We start from the raw sequence: 22,294 nt of genomic DNA, 5'->3' as shown, positions 1-22,294 counted from the left end.
GCTATCCCGATCCTTTCAAGAGAGGAAAGCCTATTTTGGTAATGGATATAGCAAGAGAAATGTAATTAGATGGATTCAAATCATCTTTTGATGCCGAACTTGTTACTTTCTCTCTGAAGTTTTCTCAGATCTTATTGGTTTGGTTGATTTGGTTCAAAGTAAATAATGTTTGTTAAATTGAGTTGAATTGAAATTGTTCCACTGACACATTTTTTAATTAGTTTCTGCTTTATAACAAATTGAATCAGTTATACATACACATCTGTTCCCATATCCCTTCCCTCTTGCGTCTCCATCCCTCCCGCCCTCCCTATCCCACCCCTCCAGTCAGTCATAAAGCACCTAGCTGATCTCCCCGTGCCACGCGGCTGCTTCCCACTAGCTATCTAACCTACGTTTGGTTGTGTATATATGTCCATGCCTCTCTCTCGCTTTGTCACAGCTTACCCTTCCCTCTCCCCATATCCTCAAGTCCATTCTCAAGTAGATCTGTGTCTTTATTCCTGTTTTACCCCTAGGTTCTTCATGACTTTTTTTCCCCCCTAAATCCCATATATATGTGTTAGCATACAGTATTTGTCTTTCTCTTTCTGACTTACTTCACTCTGTATGACCGACTCTAGGTCTATCCACCTCATTACAAATAGCTCAATTTCGTTTCTTTTTATGGCTGAGTAATATTCCATTGTATATATGTGCCACATCTTCTTTATCCATTCATCAGATGATGGACACTTAGGTTGTTTCCATCTCTGGACTGTTGTAAATAGAGCTACAGTGAACATTTTGGTACATGACTCTTTTTGAATTATGGTTTTCTCAGGGTATATGCCCAGTAGTGGGATTGCTGGGTCATATGGTAGTTCTATTTGTAGTTTTTTAAGGAACCTCCATACTGTTCTCCATAGTGGCTGTACCAATTCACCTTCCCACCAGCAGTGCAAGCGTGTTCCCTTTTCTCCACACCCTCTCCAGCATTTATTGTTTCTAGATTTTTTGATGATGGCCATTCTGACTAGTGTGAGATGATATCTCATTGTAGTTTTGATTTGCATTTCTCTAATAATTAATGATGTTGAGCATTCTTTCATGTGTTTGTTGGCAGTCTGTATATCTTCTTTAGAGAAATGTCTATTTAGGTCTTCTGCCCATTTTTGGATTGGGTTGTTTGTTTTCTTGCTATTGAGGTGCATGAGCTGCTTATAAATTTTGGAGATTAATCCTTTGTCAGTTGCTTCATTTGCAAATATTTTCTCCCATTCTGAGGGTTGTCTTTTGGTCTTGTTTATCCTCTGACACTTGAAATTGTTCCAGCCATTGAAATGCAAGTCCAGGTCCAATCTTGTAATTCTCATTATTTTCCCCCTCTGATTTCTCTCCAAACTTTATTGGTGAATATTTGTCACTAAAGTCCCAGAATGTATATGTAGGCATATCTTCATATCTATCAGTGGGACTTCAGGTGGTCCACGTGCTCTGTTCTGATGGCATTTTCATAATTTAGATAAAGGCATATGGGAAAGAGAATGGACATCGCTAGAGAGATGAGCGTCGTTGAACTGCAGTTCTGTTTCACTCCTGAGGGGGAAAGCTATTAATTACTGTTATGGTACAGATTTTCCAGATTATAAACCCTCATCTGCTTTCCTTAGAGTTTTATTTACTGTGAAGTTAATAAAGCTTAAGCTTCAGGGCTCCTCAGTTAGCATGGCTTCTTCTAAGGCCCAGCACCTAATTTTGTTTTTTGTGATTTTTAGTTTTTTGAAAAAGAAAAACCCATAATTGTTTAAGATTCAAGTTCTATAAAACCTGGATCTGCCCCAAATACCAGATAAATGGTGCTTCTTCTGAAAAAGATTTCAGAAGCTGCTGTTGCTGAAAATGACAATGATAATTATTCATAATCATAATTTTATTATTATTTCTCATTAACTGTTTACTGAGGCCCTTTCTTTTTGCTAATTACTGTGTATATATTTTATAAACATGATGCCTAAGCCTCAGAATAATTGTGCAGTATAGGAAAATAAGGGAAATGTACAGTGGTAAACAGGAGCTGGCAGTGATTCAATTCATGGTCTGCCTTACTCTAAAATGTTTTCTAAGTATCCACACCACATCATTCCTTGGTGTGGTAAAAGTGGCTACTTTAAAACAATCCTTTTACATGTCACTAGGCACTAACTAAAAATCAACAGAATAGCACAGTGAGTTGGCATATGGCTTTTAAATTGTTTATTTAGTTATAGGTCATGTTATGTTAAATCACTTCTGACTTTAAAACACCAAATAATTCATTTACAAGTTGGGTAATAGTCTGTCAAGTCTACATGCTGGAAACATTCATTAGTGGAAGATGAATTAACCAGTCAACAATGTAGTTAAATGCTAGTAGCTGTAAGATCCGAAAGGGTGAGTGTTAATTCAAATAATGTTAAATGTTATTCATGGGATAAGTGAACTATACCTAACACTTTAAAAATGACACAGGTATGGAGTGGTTCAAAAATGCTGCCTCGAGCATATTTATAGAGACACTACAGTTTTATTTCTCACTTGAGGTGGCTTTCCATTCAAGACATTACACTTAATGTGTATGTGATCATTTTGTGAATCTGGCCAATGGAAAGGATTTTCCATAAATTTTTGAGTGATAAAAAACCCTGAGTGTACACTAATCTCATTCTTTCAGACTCAGAGAGCTCAGTAGGCTGTTAGCTTACTCCAAGTGGCCCCATATATCTGGGATAAATTCACATTTTCTAAGCTGAGGACACTGATACATAAAGCTAGAATGCAAATTAATTATGTTGCAATGGACATCTAAATGCCAAAATGTCTCCTGCAAACTCATGTTCTTTGGATAGCCCATGTTTTCCCAGTAGGAAAGCTACATAAAATCCAAATTATGAATAAAAAGAGAGTGAATAAGCATGGTATCAGGAAACGGGTAGCATTAGATTACTCTAAAATCTACATTTAAACTTCCCAGCACTTGATGCTTAATAAACATTTTTGTTGAATGAAAGACACTAAGATAATATTTGTTCTGCCTTTTTTTTTTTTTTTTTTTTTTTGGCGGTACTAGGGCCCCCCACCACTGCAGCCCCTCCCGCTGCGGAGCACAGGCCCCAGATGCGCAGGCCCAGCGGCCGCGGCCCACGGGCCCAGCAGCTCCGCGGCATGCGGGATCCTCCTGGACCAGGGCACGAACCCGTGCCCCCCACATCAGCAGGCGGACCCCCAACCACTGCACCACCAGGGAAGCCCCTGCCATTTGTTTTTGATTGTTTTGTTTTGCCATGCGGATTTCCCCACCAATCAGGTTATGACCAGAGAACGAGAACATGACTCCTTTCCCTGGATAGTAATTGCAAAGTCATTATCCACACATGCCTCTCTGATTCTTTTCTTGTGCTTTCAAGATTCACTGACTCCCTTTCTAGACTGCTGCATCCTTTCTTTCTATATACTTCTCCCAACTCAGCCCCTCCTTCGGCCCAACACTGGTCCTGCTGCACATTCTATTTCTCAGTGAATGGTAGGTCTATTCATGTTCAGTTTCAAACCTGAGAGTCAGCTTTGCTCTTTCTCTCTCATCTCCTACATTAATTTATCCCAAAGTTGTCTATTTTTGCCTCATAAATACTTAAAGTATATTCACTCCTCTTCATCTCTACAGTCATCCAAATCAAGCTACTGTCTTACCTAAATTACCACACTGGCCTGCTAATTAAACCCTCATATACTCTATCCTTTTCTACTCAGTTCCCTCACTGTCACTGGAGTGTTTTACTTTTCCCCAAAGATAAATTAAACCATGTCATCTCCCATGTTTCTGCTTGCCCAAACACTTGGATGGCTTCATTTGCTCTCGGATACATACAGATATTCAGCATAGCCTATAACATTTTGCATGGGCTGGTCCCTAGTTGATACTCCCATTTCAGGTTACACTTCACTCCTCCTTTCTCTCGGGCCTTTAGCCTCACTGAACTTCTTTTCATTCAGTGGCCACGCTCCCTTGTCATAGGGTACTTACATTCTGTAGGAATCACCCTGCCACTCACACACTCACCTGTAATTAGTTACCTATTAGAAAGACATTCCTGGAGTGTAAAATGGGCAAAAGGCTTTTTAACAGATTTACATCTCAAAGGGGCAGAGAAAGAAATTACAATTATAGATTTTCAAAGTGAATACTCTAAGAAAAGGGAGGCCAGAGACCTACAGGCAGGAAGAATTCTATCTAAAGTTTGGTCAAGTTGAGGGTAACGTTAAGGCCAGCTTGGTCAATGCACTACTCCCCTGATCAGATTGCCCCAAAGGTTTCTCATCATACTTTATTTATTTGTTTATTTATTCATTTATTTATTTATTTATTTCCTGGGTTATTATCATTTTTTTGGAAAATTTATATTACATATATTTTTTGAAGTATAGTTGATTTACAATGTGTTAGTTTCATGTATACAGCACAGTGATTCATATATATATATATATATATATATATATATACACACACATATTTATATATAAATTCTTTTTCAGATCAGCTTCTTTTCCCTTATAGGTTATTACAAAATATTGAGTATAGTTCCCTGTGCTATATAGTAGGTCCTGGTTGGTTATCTGTTTTACATATAGTAGTGTGTATATGTTAATCCCAACCTCCTAATTTATCCCTCCCCACCCCTTTCCCCTTTGGTAGCCATAAGTTTGTTATCTACGTTTATGAGTCTATTTCTGTTTTGTAAATACGTTCATTTGTATCTTTTTTTTATGATCCACATATAAGTGATATCATATGATATTTGTCTTTGGCTTACTTCACTTAGTATGATAATCTCTAGGTCCATCCATGTTGCTGCAAATGGCATTATTTCATTCCTTTTTATGGCTGAGTAATATTCCATTGTATATATATATACCACATCTTCTTTATCCATTCATCTGTAGATGGACATTTATGTTGCTTCCATGTCTTGGGCTATTGTAAATAGTGCTGCCATGAACACTGAGGTGCATGAATCTTTTCAAATTAATAGCTTTATCATCATGCTATAAATTCAGTTCAAAATACTTACTATGTTTTTTAGTATGTTCAGGCTTCTGTAACAAAATAAGACAGACTGTATGGCTTAAACAACAAATATTCATTTCTCACATTTCTAGAGTCTGGAAGTCTGAGATCAGGGCCCCAGCACGGAGGACCTCTGGGGAAAATGACTTCCTGGCTTGTAGATAGCCACCTTCTGGCTGTGTCCTCACAGGATGGAGAGCTGAGAGACAAGCCAGCTCTTTCTGGCCTCTTCTATAAGCACACTAATACAATCATAAGGGCTCCACCCTCATGAACTAATTACCTCCCAAAGGCCCATCTCCAAATACTGTCACATTTAGGATTAGGGTTTCAGCATATGAACTTGAGGGGAACACAAACATGCAGTCCATAACACTATACCCATAGGGCCCAGGAAAAACTGAATCCTGTCTCTGTCACAGTCCTCATTACTACCATTTTCCCAAATTGTCACTTTCACTATATTCTCATTATACTACCTTTCATTATGCTCCATAAACATGCCAAGTTCATTCTATTCGTAGACATCTTACACTGGCAATTGTCTGTGGGCCCCATAAAGGCAAGGACTTTTATATCATTTTCACTTTCGTACCTTCATTGCTCTGAATAGTGCTGAACACATAGAAGTTGCTTAATAAGGTTTGCTGATTGAATAAATGAAATTGAGTGGCTGAATAAATTAATGAATAATTCAAAAGTATTATGATTAAATTTGCTGGTTTGGGGGCTAGTCAGTTGCCAACCTTTTTATCATAACTGAATTCTGGCAGTTTTGATTATAAGCAGATTTTATAGTTTAACCCTCACATGAAAATTGTATTTCTTTACACTCAAGTGTGTGGGCGAAATATTACTTGAGTCTTTAAGTACTTAATACACTCCAATTAAGGACAGTTAAGTACCATTAAGGACTGTATGTAGGCAAAATAAGCATACAAGCATAAACAAACAATCATGTTCTGCAATATGTAACAAAAGAGCATCATGGGGTCTGCAGAGGATCAGAGTTAGAGACTCAAGTAACCACCTTGGTTGGAGGCAGAACGTGCAGTGGGCGTCAAAGAAGAGAATGGGATGGCAGAGTGACCTGCACAGAACGTGGATTCCAAGGTACCAAAAATTCCACTGACTCTCCTCAATGGTACAGTACCTTTGGGAAGGGGCAGCTAGATTCCATACTCTAAGAATCTTGCTGGGTATACTAGAAAATGAAAGCACAGCATCCCTAACATGCAGTGGTATCTCCACCAAGGATAGCAGCAAAGCATGGAAGTAAACATAGGTTCCAGCATTTAACAGCTGATCTACTTCTTACTGATGACATAAGTGAAATAGGTAATTGTTTCGTTAAAAAATATGCTGCATTTATCAACACACCTTGAAATTTGAAATGAGAATAAAAGCTTAGGTGAGAGTAAACACTTAAAGAATTTGAACTTGACTATTAACCCAATAAATACAAGGCTGATTTAATGTATGGAATACTGATTTTTCTGACTTCTTTCCAAATAATATACCAAGGACTACAGATTGTATTAATTGCTCAAAGGGCCTATTACTTTACTGGTCATCTTTTTAGTGAACTGATATCAACAGCAAGTAGAGCCATGAATAGAATGAAGACTGATCACTAAGCATGCTGGGTCTCTGCTGTGGCTTTGATATTAATCACCCAGAGAAGACTTTTCTATAGAGAGCTATTGCCTAAAAATGGAAGGTCCCGGTCAAGTTAATAAACACCTAAAACAGTGAAGACTCTGATTGAACTATCTTGGTTCATATATCTTCATTGAAATAATCGGTGAGGATTGTAAGGTCCTTTTATTCATTCATCAGGGATCATATACCTGCATTTGCAGCCAAGGACCTGGAGATAGGCCTGGCAAATTGACATCACAGTGGATTTACCATAGGAAAGAATCAAATCAAATCAAAGAAAAACAAGAACAAGAACACGCACAGATGTGTAACGATATCCATCAATCGTTGTGATATTGAGATAAAAATCTACGAGGGGGCTTCCCTGGTGGCGCAGTGATTGAGAGTCCGCCTGCCGATGCAGCGGATACGGGTTCGTGCCCCGGTCCGGGAAGATCCCACATGCTGTGGAGCGGTTGGGCCCGTGAGCCATGGCCACTGAGCCTGTGCTGCGCAACGGGAGAGGCCACAACAGTGAGAGGCCCGCGTACCGCAAAAAAAAAAAAAAAAAAATCTACGAGGGGTGGTAGCTGAGGCAGGAAGGTTAGCGAGAAAAAAGATATATTTGGGGGGTACTTCAAACCTAGCCTATAATATTATCCTACCATAGTTAAATAAAAACTAAAATGAAGCAAAACTGAACTAAACCTAGTCAAGATTGTTCTATATATATATAGTTATATATATATATACATACATACTTACATATAACATATATATGCATATATAATACAACATATATTTGTATACATATATAAGCAAACATATATATATTTACATAAACATGTAATATCAAAAATATATAACAATATTGTTATATATGTATATATAACTATATAATATGCACTACTTTTATATTTCCTGTATTATCAGAAACACTCTGCTTATGGCTGTGCAAATACTATTGGAACTTGCAGTATGAGAGAGAAAGATTTATGCTCTCTTTCAGCTATACATTCTGAGAGTTGTGGTGGAAGGAAGAAGAAAGACCCTTGAAAGTAGGTTCAAATCTAGAAAAGCATTTCAAGCTACAGAGGATTTATAAACCCCCAAATGAATAATGGACTGTACTTGAAAATAATTACCTAGAGGAAAATGACATAAAATTAATGTCTGTAGAGGGCTTCCCTGGGGGCGCAGTGGTTGAGAATCTGCCTGCTAATGCAGGGGACACGGGTTCGAGCCCTGGTCTGGGAAGATCCCACATGCCACGGAGCAACTAGGCCCGTGAGCCACAGCTACTGAGCCTGCGTGTCTGGAGCCTGTGCTCCGCAACAGGAGAGGCCGCGATAGTGAGAGGCCCGCGCACCGCGATGAAGAGTGGCCCCCGCTTGCCACAACTAGAGAAAGCCCTCGCACAGAAACGAAGACCCAACACAGCAAAAATAAATAAATTACTAAACTCCTACCCCCAACATAAAAAAAAAATTATAAAAAAAAAAATTAATGTCTGTAGAAAATAAATAATGCGACTTCTTCAAAAAGATAGCAGCACATCCTGGGATTTACCGATTAGACAAGATTCAGCCAGTTGGAGTTGAAAAAAAATGCTGTGGCCAAATCAGTCTTATAATGACTCTAATGATTTATTCTTTCACTATACAAAGAAAGCCAGATAACATTATCATTCCCAGAAAAAGACTCATACAAGCCTGAGAAACACCTAGTACTGTAGAATCTATGTTTTTCTTTTTCTTTTTTATTATTTAGTTGTTCTGATCTGCTGTAGATATAAAAAAGACATAGAGGACTTCCTTGGGGGCACAGTGGTTAAGAATCTGCCTGACAATGCAGGGGACAAGGGTTTGAGCCCTGGTCCGGGAAAATCCCACATGCCACAGAGCAACTAAGCCCGTGCGCCGCAACTACTGCACCTGCGCTCTAGAGCCTGCGAGCCACAACTACTGAAGCCCATGTGCTCTAGGGCCCACGTGCCTCAACTGCTGTGCCTGTGTACTGCAACTACTGAAGCCCACGTGCCTAGAGCCCTTACTCCGCAACAAAAGAAGCCACTGCAATGAGAAGCCTGCGCACCGCAACGAAGAGTAACCCCCACTCGCTGCAACTAGAGAAAGACCGCGTGCAGCAAAGAAGACACAACGCAGCCAAAAAAAAAAAAAGACATAGAGAAGAGTGTAATGATTACCTGGGTACTCATCATCCAGGTAAATAAATTATTAAAATAACTATGCCTCCCATTGTACCATATTAAATTTAATGTTTTATACACATGCACATATATGTAAATAATGTCACAACATGTATATTCTTTAGCAACTTATATTGTTATTCATCTTCTAGCTATTTCCACTGCTATATAGCATTCCATTGTGTGGATATTCTATGCTTTAATTGTCCTTGTCTGTCCTTGTTTGTTTATTAATATTTAAGGTGAGTAAAATTTGTTTTTTTTAAAATTTTTATTAGAGTATAGTTGATTTACAATGTTGTGTTAGTTTCTGCTGTACAGCATAGTGAATCAGTTATACACATACATATATCCACTCTTTTTAAAATTATTTTCCTATATAGGTCACTGCAGAGTATTGAGGAAAGTTCCCTGTGCTATACAGTAGGTCCTTATTAGTTATCTATTTTATATTAGTAGTGTGTATATGTCAGTCCCAATCACCTAATTTATCCCTCCTCTCCCCTCACCCCGCTTTCCCCTCTGGTAACCATAAGTTTGTTTTCTACCTTTATGACTCTATTTTTGTTTTGTAAATAACTTCATTTGTACCCTTCTTTAGATTCCACATATAAGTGATATCATATGATGTTTGTCTTTCTCTGTCTGACTTCACTCAGTATGACAATCTCTAGGTCCATCCATGTTGCTGAACTTTGTGTCTGATATTAATAGAATTATACAAGTTTTATTTTGGTTATTGTATACCTAGTATATAATTTTTTCCATACTTTCAACTTGTATTTACCATTGCATTTTATGTGTGTATCTATAAACAACACATTCGTGGAAGATCTTCTTTTTCACAAATACATTCTGACAACCTCTATCATTTAACAGGTGACTTTATTTAACTTTATTGCAAGCACCATATGTTTGGATTTGTTTCTACAACTTATATTTGTGATTTCTACTTACTCTGAACTTTTTTAGTTGTCCTTTTTCACATTTTGTGTATTGCTTTAGATTGGTAGAGGGTTTTTTGTTTTCTTTTTTCTCTTTCTGATTTGGAAATGATACAGAATGTCTCCAGTCTTCTAGTAATTTATCCTGATTTCCACTTACCAATATTATATGTTACTTAAAGTGTCCTCCTTCTTCAGAGATATCTATGGAAAGTCCTTCAGTCTGATAATGTTAGCAATAATCTCTCTGAATTTTGATTATCTGAAAATGTCTATATTTCTACATCTTCCTTGAATAATATTTTACTTTGACAGAAAATCATGCATTTTCAGTTATTTTTCTTAGCTCTTTTAGAATATTTCTGGTTTGTTAAAACTCTGTCCTCAGTCTAAGAACACTCTTTGTCATGGCATTCTCCTTTTTTTTTTTTTTTCCTTTTCTGGTTTCTTTTAAGATCTTTGCTTTGTCTTCAGTGTTCTGCAGGATCTCTGCAATGTGGTGTAATTCATATGTTAGAATCAAGCTTGGGATTTTGTATGCTTTTTAAATCTGATGCTTCATTTATTTTATTTTCTAAGTGTCTTGTCCTTTGTTGCTTTCTTTAATTTATGCTGACAATCCCCATAATATTTCCTCATATATCTTTGTAATTTTGAATTGCTCACTAAAGCTTAGTGGACCTTCATATGCCACAGTATCATAATGCATTAATTGAAGGTTAGTTTCTCAATGTAAGATTTAATCTTATTTCTGCCAGATAGCACAGGAAAGTTACTATAAGAGATTCAGTTTTTATTTTCATTTACCAGCTTGAAGTTTCCCTAATAACATAAATAGTATCAATTTAGTCACCCAATTGTGTGAGACAGCAAGCCAGTGGTTATGATTTTTTAAGAGATATTATTTTTTTTCCTAGTCAGAGCTCAGTTTGAGGTGGAAAAAAAAAAACCTTCTTATCTCATCTTTGTTTATGATTTTTTTCCTAATCTAGTCTCTCATTTTTTGAGGATACCAACTATAAGCAGTTAGTTCAGATCCAGCTTTCCAGTTCATGCTGCCCAAGGTGTTTACTGCTGTCCCTGTATTATTTATTTATTTATTTATTTATTTATTTAGCTCTTCCAAGCAAAGCAGCCATGAAGATACTTTGGATGCCATGTGCTTCATTGCTTCCTATTTTCCTAAGACAAATTGCTACAAGTGGGTTGGCTGGTTTACTTTTGTTTTATATTTACTTACTTGGCAGTGCTGTGCAGTATGTGGAATCTTAGTTCCCCAACCAAAGATGGAACCCGTGGTCCCCGCACTGGGAGTTCGGAGTCTTAACCACTGGATTGCCAGGGAAGTCCCTATCCCTGTATTATTAATTAACAGTTAATAATTGTCAATATTGAAGCTTCATTATGACCAAGGTTGACAAATTCATTTGGTATAGTTAAAAACCATTCTGATTTTAAGCAACTTTTTTTTTCAATCCCTGGAGATTTCCCTAATTCAATACAAGGTTAATAATGTATTTAAAAGGAATTTTGCTCTATTTTATCCAGAATTCCAGTTTTTTTCCTGAATATCTAAGGTGCCACTGCCATAAACTAAATTCTGTTTTTATTTTTTCTTTCTCTAAGACTAATGCTTGTGACCTAAGAGGATTTCAAATTCTAATCATGAAAATGATTCAGTTGGATTGCTTGAATTATGGAGACATGAAAATATTCTTAAAATAAACTTTTATTTATAAAATATTTAAAGCCCTGTAGAGTCATGAAACTAATTGTTTCATACATTAAATACAGGGACAAATTCTTTCAATTTACGCTCTTTTTCTAAACATCAAAAAATGAGGGATTAGGGAAGGTTGAGTCAATGTGGTTTCTGTACATATTTTCACATCTCCCTTGTGCTGCTGTGTATTTATTCAGGTTCAGGAGAAATTAGTCAAAATCATAGTTGCCATCAATCTAAATCACAAATAAAAAATTCACCATTAACTTCTAAAGGAATAATTTTTGGAATTTAAGAATAAATCTTGGATTTAAGAAATAGACTTCTGGAGTAATTAGAGTTGTAAAACATATCTTCTACACTTAGGAACTTGGGATCTCTTTAGGGAGACCCTGTTAGGCTAAAAGTGTAAATAGCAAATAACAAAATGGAAAACTTTTTGAGAGTGACTGTACCATTTTACATTTCCACCACTAGCATGTGAGAGTTGCAGTTGTTCTGTGTTCTTGCCAGGAATTAGCATTATAAGAATTTTAGCCATTTTTAATTTTAATTTTTCCATCCTAATAAGTATGTGCCTAATAAGTATGTAGTGGTATCTCTTCATGGTTCTGATTTGAATTTTCCTAATGATTAATAATGATGAACATATTTTCATGCATGTATTTTTGATCCACATATTCTCTTTTTTAAAATATCTGTTCAAATCTTTTGCCTGTTTTTTACTTGGACTGTTTGCTTTTTCATCGTTGAGGCTTGAGAATTTTAAAATATACATATATATATGTATATATTCTGGATACAAGTCTTTTGTAAGACATGTAGATTGCATATGTTTTCTCCCGTCTATAGTCTGTCTTTTCACCCCATTAGCAGTGTGTTTGGCAGAGCAAAAGTTTTAATTTTAATGAAGTCCAATTTATCATTAATTTTTTTAGAGAAGTATAGTTGATTTACAATATTGTGTTAGTTTCATATGTACAGCAAAGTGATTCAGTTATATACATATATTTTTTTCATTATAGGTTATTATAAGATATTGAATATAGTTCCCTGTGCTATACAGTAAATCCTTGTTGTTTATCTATTTTATATATAGTACTGTGTATCTGTTAATCCCATACTCTTAATTTATCCCTCCCCCCTTTCCCCTTTGGTAACCATAAGTTTGTTTTCTATGTCTATGAGTCTGTTTCTGTTTCATAAATAAATTCACTTGTATTTTTAGATTCCACTTCTAAGGGTATCATATGATATTTGTCTTTCTGTCTGACTTACTTCACTTAATATGATATTCTCTAGGTTTATCCATTTTGCTGCAAATGGCAATATTTCATTCTTTTTTATGGCTGAGTAATTTATGCTATATATGTATATATAGATACACACATACATAAATATCTCTCTATATAAATTATGGATCATGCTTTTCTTGTCATGTCTAAGAATTCTTTGCCTACCCTCAAATTTCACCTATATTTTCTTCTAAAATTTTTATAGTTTGTTTTACATTTAGACCTATGCTCTGTTTTGAGTTAATATCACATAAGTTGTAAAGTTTAGGTCAGGTTGTTCCCCCTCATCAGTTTTATGGAGATATAATAGAAAAATAACATTGTATAAGTTTAAGGTGTACAGTGTGTTGACTTGATACACTTATATGTTGAAATATGATTACCACTGTAGCATTAGCTCATAGCTCTATTATGTCACATAATTGCCATTTCTTTTCTTGTTTTTTTTTGTTTGTTTTTAAGTTTTTATTGTATATTGGAGTATAGTTGATTAGCAATGTTGTGTTAGTTTCAGGTGTATAGCAAAGTGATTCAGTTATACATATACATGTATCTATTCTTTTTCAAATTCTTTTTCCATTTAGGTTGTTGCCATTTGCAATGGTTATTACCATTTTTTGTGGTAAGAACATTTAAGATCTTTTCTCTCAGCAACTTTCAAGTATGTAATACAGTATTGTTAATTATAATCACCATGCTGTGCATTAGATTCCTGAGAACTTATTCACCTTATAATTGTAAGTCTGTACTCTCAGTAGGTCAGGTTCGTGCCCCCTTCCCCCTGCCCCCATTTTTGCACCTTTGCCAAAAATTGGCCATATTTTTTATGTTTTTACTTCTGGATTCTCTCTTCTGTTCTAATGATCTATGTGTCCATCACTTTGCCCATACCACATTGCCTCAATTATCTTATTGCAATTTTAAAGTAAATCTTAAAATCAGACAGTATGCTTTCTCCAAGTTTATTTTTCTTTAATATTATTAATATGTCATTTCCTGTCTAAACTGATTGACAAAGTTAATATTAACTCCCCCAAAATATCATCAGATAGTTTTGCTGTTGTGGTTATTTGTTTTGTTTCTGTAGTTCCTGTTTTGGTGATAGGGGTGTTGATGGCAATATAATTTAAAATTATATAGAAGTTCTCATGAAAAAAAAACATGGGAAGAGAATAAGCAACATTTTGAGAAAGAAATGTAACAGGAGTAGAATAGAACTACAAGCTATTAAAATGTATTATAAAATTATATTGAGAAAAACAGTTTGTTACTGGAGAAGGTATTGGCTGACCTGGTAACGAAATATAGTACAGAGCTATGCTATAAACATCAAAACACGTGGGAATTAGAATGTAGTAAAGATTGTGTCTCAAATCAGTAGGAAACAAAGGGATTGTTGAATAAATAGGCAACTGGCTAATCATTTGGAAAAACAATAATGTTATATTACCACCTTAATAGCATCACCAAAATAAATCCAGGTAGATCAATGTTTTGCATACAAAATACAAAACCATAAAGTTACTTGAAGAGCTTTTTTTTGAGTATCACCGTTGAGTACAACTTTTAAATTATATTGTGGCAAAACCAAAACAGAACAAAAACCCAGCATCAGAAACAAGTACTAAAGAACAGAATTAGAAAGGTAATTGCACATATTGAGTGGCATGGGACTAGCTACCTTAATACTTTGTATTTGTTTCTCATTGCTGTTGTAACAGAATGCCACAAACTTAGTGGCTTAAAAAGAACAAAAATGATTTATCTTACAAAGACAGACACACACAGAGAGAATGACATGAGATGACGAAGGCAGAGATTGGAACTATGTAGCTGCAAGCCCAGGGATACCAAATATTACTTGGAAACCACCAGAAGCTGGGAATAGGCAAGGAAGGATTCCCCTTCAGGTTTCAGAGGGAGGATGGCCCTGAAGACACCTTGATTTGGGACTTTTTGCCTCCAGAACTGTGAGAGTAGAAATTTCTGTTGTTTTTTAGCCACTCAGTTTGTGGTACTTCGTTACAGCAGCCCTAGGAAATGAATAAACTCTTCATGTGTGTGGAAAGGGTTTCTTTATAGGGTCTTTTTCAAATGATATGAGTGAAAAAAAAGTCTAATCCCTTTTATCTGTAGTGTAGTCACATATGGTAAAATATAGCAAACAAGAGTATAATATTTAAACATTTTTTTTCAGGAAATTGCCTCTACCGTTGAATGTAGTTTTGACATTGAAGCTTATAAACGAACCCCACAGAGTGTTTCTGTACTAGCATGTAGAAGCATACATTACTGATGCCTATTACCATTTATTTCCTTGTGTTGACAGGAAAAAAAAAATTCTAGAGCAATTTATTTTCATGGCATTTTTTCACATAAGTTAGCATTATGAGTAGATTAAATTTCTTTGGACCTATGAGCAGGAATTATTAATTCTAGCCTTTCTATTTCTAGATGAACATTATTCTTCCATAACCAAAAAAAAAAAAACCATTATGACACCTAGGTATAAAAAAAATGATTTCACAGCTCTGTCTGCAGCTTGTGCTAATCTAAGTTGGCTCAGACAGGTAAATATTTAATACAGTGTCATGGTCTTACTAATACTAATGATAAATTCTACATCTTATACTTTAAGCCTGTTTCTTGTTCTATCCTTGATTATAGAGGAGAATATCCAATCATCCCAGAGCAGGCTTTTTACATAGTGGTCAAACAGTTAATATTTAGTAAACTGAAAATAGTGCATCCCATATTTGAATATCACATATACCTACTTCAGTGTGTCGACACAGTTCCAAATATTATACATCATTTTTAAAATAAAATAAAACAAAGCAGCATTATATAACAAAATAGATTCATAACTATACCAGTGATTTATATTTTTCCTCTCACTTTTACAAAGAAAAAGCTACTCCTTATGCTGATTATATTCAATTTGGCACCAAAGATCTGCTCTCTACGTTTTTCTGCTCTGCTCTGGGTCCACGTTGCTGACCCCTGGCTGCATCACCCAGACCCCTTTGTGACTGATTTGCTATGTGATTTGGCCAAGGGGAAGCAGTACCACAGGAGATCAGAGGGCAGGAGGAAAGGGAGATTAAGAGTAGTACATGCTTGGGACTTCCCTGGTGGTCCAGTGGTTAAGAATCCGCCTTACAATGCAGGGGTCGTGGGTTCGATCCCTAGTCAGGGAAGTAAGATCCCACATGCTGCAGGGCAACTAAGCCCGTGCACCACAACTACTGAGCTTGCATGCCTCAGCTAGAGAGCCTGCGTGACGCAAACATCAGTCCTAGCATTTATATATATATATGCCAAAATAAACAAGTGGGACTACATTAAACTAAAAAGCTTTTGCACAGTGAAGGAAACCATCAACAAAATGAAAAGGCAACCTACTGAATGGGAGGAGATATTTGCAAATGATGTATCCAATATGGGGTTAATATCTAAAATATATAATTAACACACAAGTCAATATAAAAAAATACAATTAAAAATGGGCAGTGGACCTAAACAGACATTGTCTTAAGGAAGACATACAAATGGGCAACAGACAAATGAAGAGATGCTCAACATCACTAATCATCAGGGAGATGTACACCAAAACCACAATGAGATATTACCTCATACCTGTCAGAATCACTATTATGAAAAGATGACAAACAAGTGTTGGGGAGGATGTAGAGGAAAGGGAGCATTTGTGCACTGTTGGTGGGGATGTGAATTGGTGCAGCACTGTGGAAAACAATATGGTGGTTCCTCAAAAAATTAAAAGTAGAACTACCATAAGATCCAACAATTCTACTTCTGGGTATTAGCAAAAACTAATTTGAAGATATGTGCACCCCTATGTTCATTGCAGCACTATTTATAATTGCCAAGATGTGGAAGCAACCTAAGTGCCTATCAACAGATAAAGATTATATACAATAGATAAATATATATAAAATAGAATATCACCCAGCAACAAAAAAAGAATGAAATCTTACCATTTTTGACAACATGGACGAATCCAGAAGGTATTATGCTAAGTGAAATAGTCACACAGAGAAAGACAAATACTATTATGATTTAACTTATATGTGGAATCTAAAATACAGAACAAACTAAACAAACAGAAACAGACTAATAGATACAGAAAACAAATTGTTGGTCACCAGAGGGAAGGGTTGGGGGCGGTGAAAGGGATTAAGAGGTACAAACTTCCATTTATAAAATAAGTAAGTCATGGGGATGTAATGTCCAGCTTGGGAAACATAGTCAGTACTATTGTAATAACTTTGTATGCTGACAGATAGTTACTAGACTTATTTTTTTTATGTATTTATTTATCTATTTATGGCTGTGTTAGGTCTTCATTTCTGTGCATGGGCTTCCTCTAGTTGTGGCAAGCAGGGGCCACTCTTCATCGCGGTGCACAGGCCTCTCACTATCGCGGCCTCTGTTGTAGCGGAGCACAGACTCCAGACGCGCAGGCTCAGTAATTGTGGCTCACGGGCCCAGTTGCTCCACGGCATGTGGGATCTTCCCAGACCAGGGCTCGAACCCCTGTGCCCTGCATTGGCAGGCAGATTCTCAACCACTGCGCCACCAGGGAAGCCCGTTACTAGACTTATTGTACTGATCAATTTGTAATATTTTATAAATGTTGAACCACTATGTTGTACAGTTAGAACTAATGTAATGTTGTATGTTAGCTATCCTTCAATTAAAAAAAAATGAATGAGACACTATTTCTGGTTTTAAAGTTCAAAATCTATTTAGGGGAGATACTTCATATTCCTACGTATTCAATATTCAGTTAAAAAAAATCTTTTGTTCTATCCAATATGTACCTTTGTCTTCTGTCGAAAGGGTTTACTTACTTATAGGAGGGTTTATGGGATGAAACTTCTTGTATTAATTGTGTAATTATTATTCATACCACTTTGAAAGAACCAATCTTGATTTGATATTTAATTGGCAGGTATTTTTAATTGAATTAAATTGAAAATAAAATGTTTCTTCCATCTTCTAATCCAACATCAGATATTTCTCCTATGTGAAATATTTTTGCCTTTTAATTTAGAGGGCATTTGTTTGGATAACATTTTGCAAAAAGGTATTCACTGTAGTTTCTGCTCAACTATGAGACATATTTTTAAAAGGCATTTCTTAGTTGATCTATGAGGCTATCAATCAGAACAGTGGTTGCCTATGATGGGGTAGGCTAGTGAGACTGAAAAAGGGCATGAGGAAAATTTCTAGAGTGATAAAATGCTCTATATTTTAACTGAGATGTTAGTTACACAGGTATATGTAATTGTCAACAATCCCCACTTGAGATTTTCATACTTCACTATAAGTAATTTTACTGCAATAAAATAACAAAAATCATTTCTTATTTTATACACACTGATAAATATATTTTTAAATAATGAAAATAATACCATCATTATTGCCAATAGTGTGGGTATTGTAGGAGTTAATTTTAAATACAATCTCTAATCTAATTATTCATTATTATTGGTTTATCCACCCTGTTCCTTAATAAAAAAAATTAAGTTAACAAACAGAATGCTAGTATCTGAATACATATAACCAAGTCGGGCATAAGGCAAAAAAATGTATCTTTAAGCAACCACAATTAAGAAATAACTTCTACTCATCTATTTAAGTAGTCAGTATAAAATAGCTACCTAATATATCAAACCTTTTAGATTTTTCATTTTATATATAACATTTTCATAATCAGCCTGAGTAAAAAACTAGGACGTTTTGAAGATGAAGAATTTTACTCGGCTTCCACAGAATCTTTTTTGTTAATATCCTAGTCTGGTGGGTCATAGTCAATTTTTCTAGTGTTATAAAATGTTCAAAGTTTACTGACTGGTTTTATTTTTTTAACTATGGGATGTTAAATTGTCCTTGTTTATGGATTTTAGACCTAGAATATTCTTTCTACAGTTGACTTAACATGCCCTTACTGATTCATCAGATCCAAGTATTCTATTTTTAGACCACCATAAGATAAAGCCATTCCCCCGAGAACATATTGCATCTCTTAGGTTTCCCAAGACTCTGCTGAAGGTACTGGTTTCTGCTTCTGCTAGGATGATAATGGACAAGTCATCATTAGGATAAGAGAGTTAATCTTCCTCTGAGAGCCGCATTGTCTTGGAGGCATCCAGTAAACGTCTTGAATTGTGGTAGATTTGCTTCCCAACTTTTCAATAATGCAGAGAGTACACATTGGCTGTTGTCTGCCCCTTTGTACTGAGGAACAAATAACCCCAAACCTTCACCAGTGTTGCTGGTAGGAAGAACTTTCATAAGATGTTTCCTTTCTTCTCTCCAACAACATGTCTCCAGTCTCCTAGGGGGGTTTTGGCACAATTTCCTATCTTTAGGCCACTCTTACAATACATGACCATGAAATCTTCCTGTTTCTGGTTTACTATTGAATTAAAATTCTTAGCACAGTATTTTTATGTGATATTTATATTATATTCATAAATATTAGATAAATGGAATAATAATTAAACGAATATATGTAGTGCTGTATCATGTTCATTTTAGTACATTGCCCCTTAGGAAGTTAAAAAAAATGCAGTAATAAAACAGAATATGCCTCTTAACTATTAGAGGAGTCTATGTAATGCTTATACAAAAGTGTTTTGTTTTATGAGTCCCAAATTTCATAAACATGAAGGAAAGATACTAAAGTAATATAAATAGCATTAAATATCTTCTTTCTAGGCCTTTATTTTTTAAGGCACAGGAATAACCTAAAATGCACTCATTTCAGAAAGCTACGTAATTTGATATAATTATTTGTAATGTAAGTTCCTTGAGGGCAGTAGTTATTTCTGATTCATTTTACTTATTCCCTCTTCATAATATAGTGTCTTGTAAAGAGTAGGCAATTGTCAGTTGAATGAGATAAAATTAAGGATAATTGTTATTGTTGATACTCTTATTATTTATAAACAATACTTCACATTTATGGTCACTTTTTTTCAAAGCACTTTTGCATAGATTATCTCATATGATGCATCGATCAGTTGATTCATTCAAAAGATAATTACAGAATTACAATTACACAGTTAAAACAAGCTTAGAGTGCAGAATAGAAGATGGACACACAGATTATAACACTGCATGGTGTAGGCTGGGGCAAATGACAAGAAGATAAAATCAAGTCTCAGGATAAAGGAAATCCTCCTGAGTGAAGGGACACCAAAAGATGAGTAGGAGTTAGCTTGAGAAAGAGGAACGGGAAAGTGGAGGTGAGCAAGTGAAAAAGAAGTAGCATATGTAAGGGCTTTTAACAAGATAAGCTACTGTGGGAACTGCAATAGGTTTTCTGGATGTCAATGTCTTTATTTTTAAAGTGGGAATAATAATAGTACTTTCTAATTATAGTAATAGTTTCTAATTATAGTAATAGTGAGGATTAAAAGAGTTTATATATGGAACAGGGCTTCCTTTAAGTGTTTGTTAAAAATCAATCGATCAATCAATCAATGAATGTTTGCCTGGATTTTAGGATATGAAAGGAGACAGTTACAATATAATCAGTTGCCAGATAATAATAGAGTGATCCAGTAGAGCTATTATTGGTTAGAGCTATGAGTGAGGAAATGGGATAGGAAAGCATCAATTCATTTGATAGGTATTCGGGAGATAGAGATGATGGAGTTTGTTAATAGAATGCTTATATAGAGTGAGGAGTAGGGAGAAATGAGAATGACTTGCAGATTTTGACTTGGGCAACACAAAAGAAAATGCTAATCACAAAGCCCTTCATGACCATTTCGTATTCATCTCTCCAGATTTTTTTGTATGCTAAATCAAAATTTGTTTGATTTCTTTTTCCCCTCCCTAGAGCTTTTACACATGCGGTTTCCCATCCTTATATTCTCTCTTGCTCTTTATTTTTTACCTAATTGCAATTTACCTTTCATATCTCAGCCTATTTATTACTTCCTCAAAGAGAGCTGCCAGATTCATCTTTCTTTCAGTTACAGTCTGTTTTATAGGACATTGGATAACTATAATCATTTATATAGTGTTTATTATATTAGGAGTTGCCTTCCCTTCTAGATTGTAAATTACACGGGGGCAGGGGACATGTTGTTGAAATACTATCATCACTGTATCACTGGTGTCTAGCACCATGCTTGGCAATAGCATGTACTAGTAAATATGCTTACTGACTGATTACCTGTGATAGAGAAGATAGCAAGAAGGGAGTAGAGATGGAAGTTGAAAAATTCAGATTTGGATCTACAAATAGCATATATAATTAAGATAGGCAATCCTCACTTTGTATATATTGTATCAACTGAAACTCATGCATATAGGAAACATGCCCTTGGTAACATGGACATGGTTCCATAGTAACCATGCAAAGTGCAGACATGGTTCTAATACATACGTGTTTCAGTTAATACGGTACCGTGAAAAGCAAAGACTGCCTGTAGTTTATTTTGTAATAAAAGACATGGGTGTGGATAAGATTGTCTGAGGAGAATGTGCAAAGTGAAAGCTATCTATCTATCATCTATTTATCTATCTGCCACCTTATTCACTAAGATCAAAGGGGAGAGGGAGGTAGATCAAGGAGAAGAAGGAAAAGTAGATCAGGATTTTTTTTTCATGAAAGTCAAAGGAAAAAAAGGTTTATTAGGTAATCCCAGTTTGGAAAGAAACTGGATATATGAGTGGCAGTTAGATTTCAGTGTGTGGGTGGGAAGTAAATGGAAGATGAGGAAATAAAGAGTGAGTAAATAACTCAAGAAGCTGGATTATTAGGAAAAGGAGAAGAGAGGATGATCTCTGAAGGACAAAGTTTTTGTAGGAACATTTGTGCGTTCATTTATTTTTGTTAAAGATTAATGAGAATCGAAAGTATTTAAATGAGTATTCACTTTCTTAAGAAGGAAGGAGATGGTGAAATTAAGAGGATTGTCCTAAAAAGAAATGAGCTTTCAAGCCATTGTAAGACATGGAAGAAACTTAAATGCATATTACTAAGTGAAAGTAACCAATCTAGAAAGGCTACCTACTGTAAAATTCCAAATATATTTCATTCTGGAAAAGGCAAAATTACAGAAACAGTAAAAAGATTGGTGTTTGCCAGGGATTGGAGGGAGGGAGAGATGAGTAAGCACAGCACGGAGGATTTTTAGGGCAGTGAAACTATTCTAAATAATAATATAATAGTGGACACATATCATTATACATTTGTCAAAACGCATAGAATGTGCAACATCAAGAGTAAACCTTATTGTAAACTATGGACTTTGGATGATAGTTACGTCATTGTTGGTTCCTCAGTGATAGCAAAGGTACCACTGTGGCGCAGGTGTTGATAGTGGGGTAGGCTGCCTGGGTGTGGGGGCAGAG

This window comes from Mesoplodon densirostris, chromosome 9 (assembly GCF_025265405.1).
Source record: "Mesoplodon densirostris isolate mMesDen1 chromosome 9, mMesDen1 primary haplotype, whole genome shotgun sequence".
NCBI lineage: Eukaryota > Metazoa > Chordata > Mammalia > Artiodactyla > Ziphiidae > Mesoplodon > Mesoplodon densirostris.
This window is presented reverse-complemented; position numbering follows the sequence as displayed.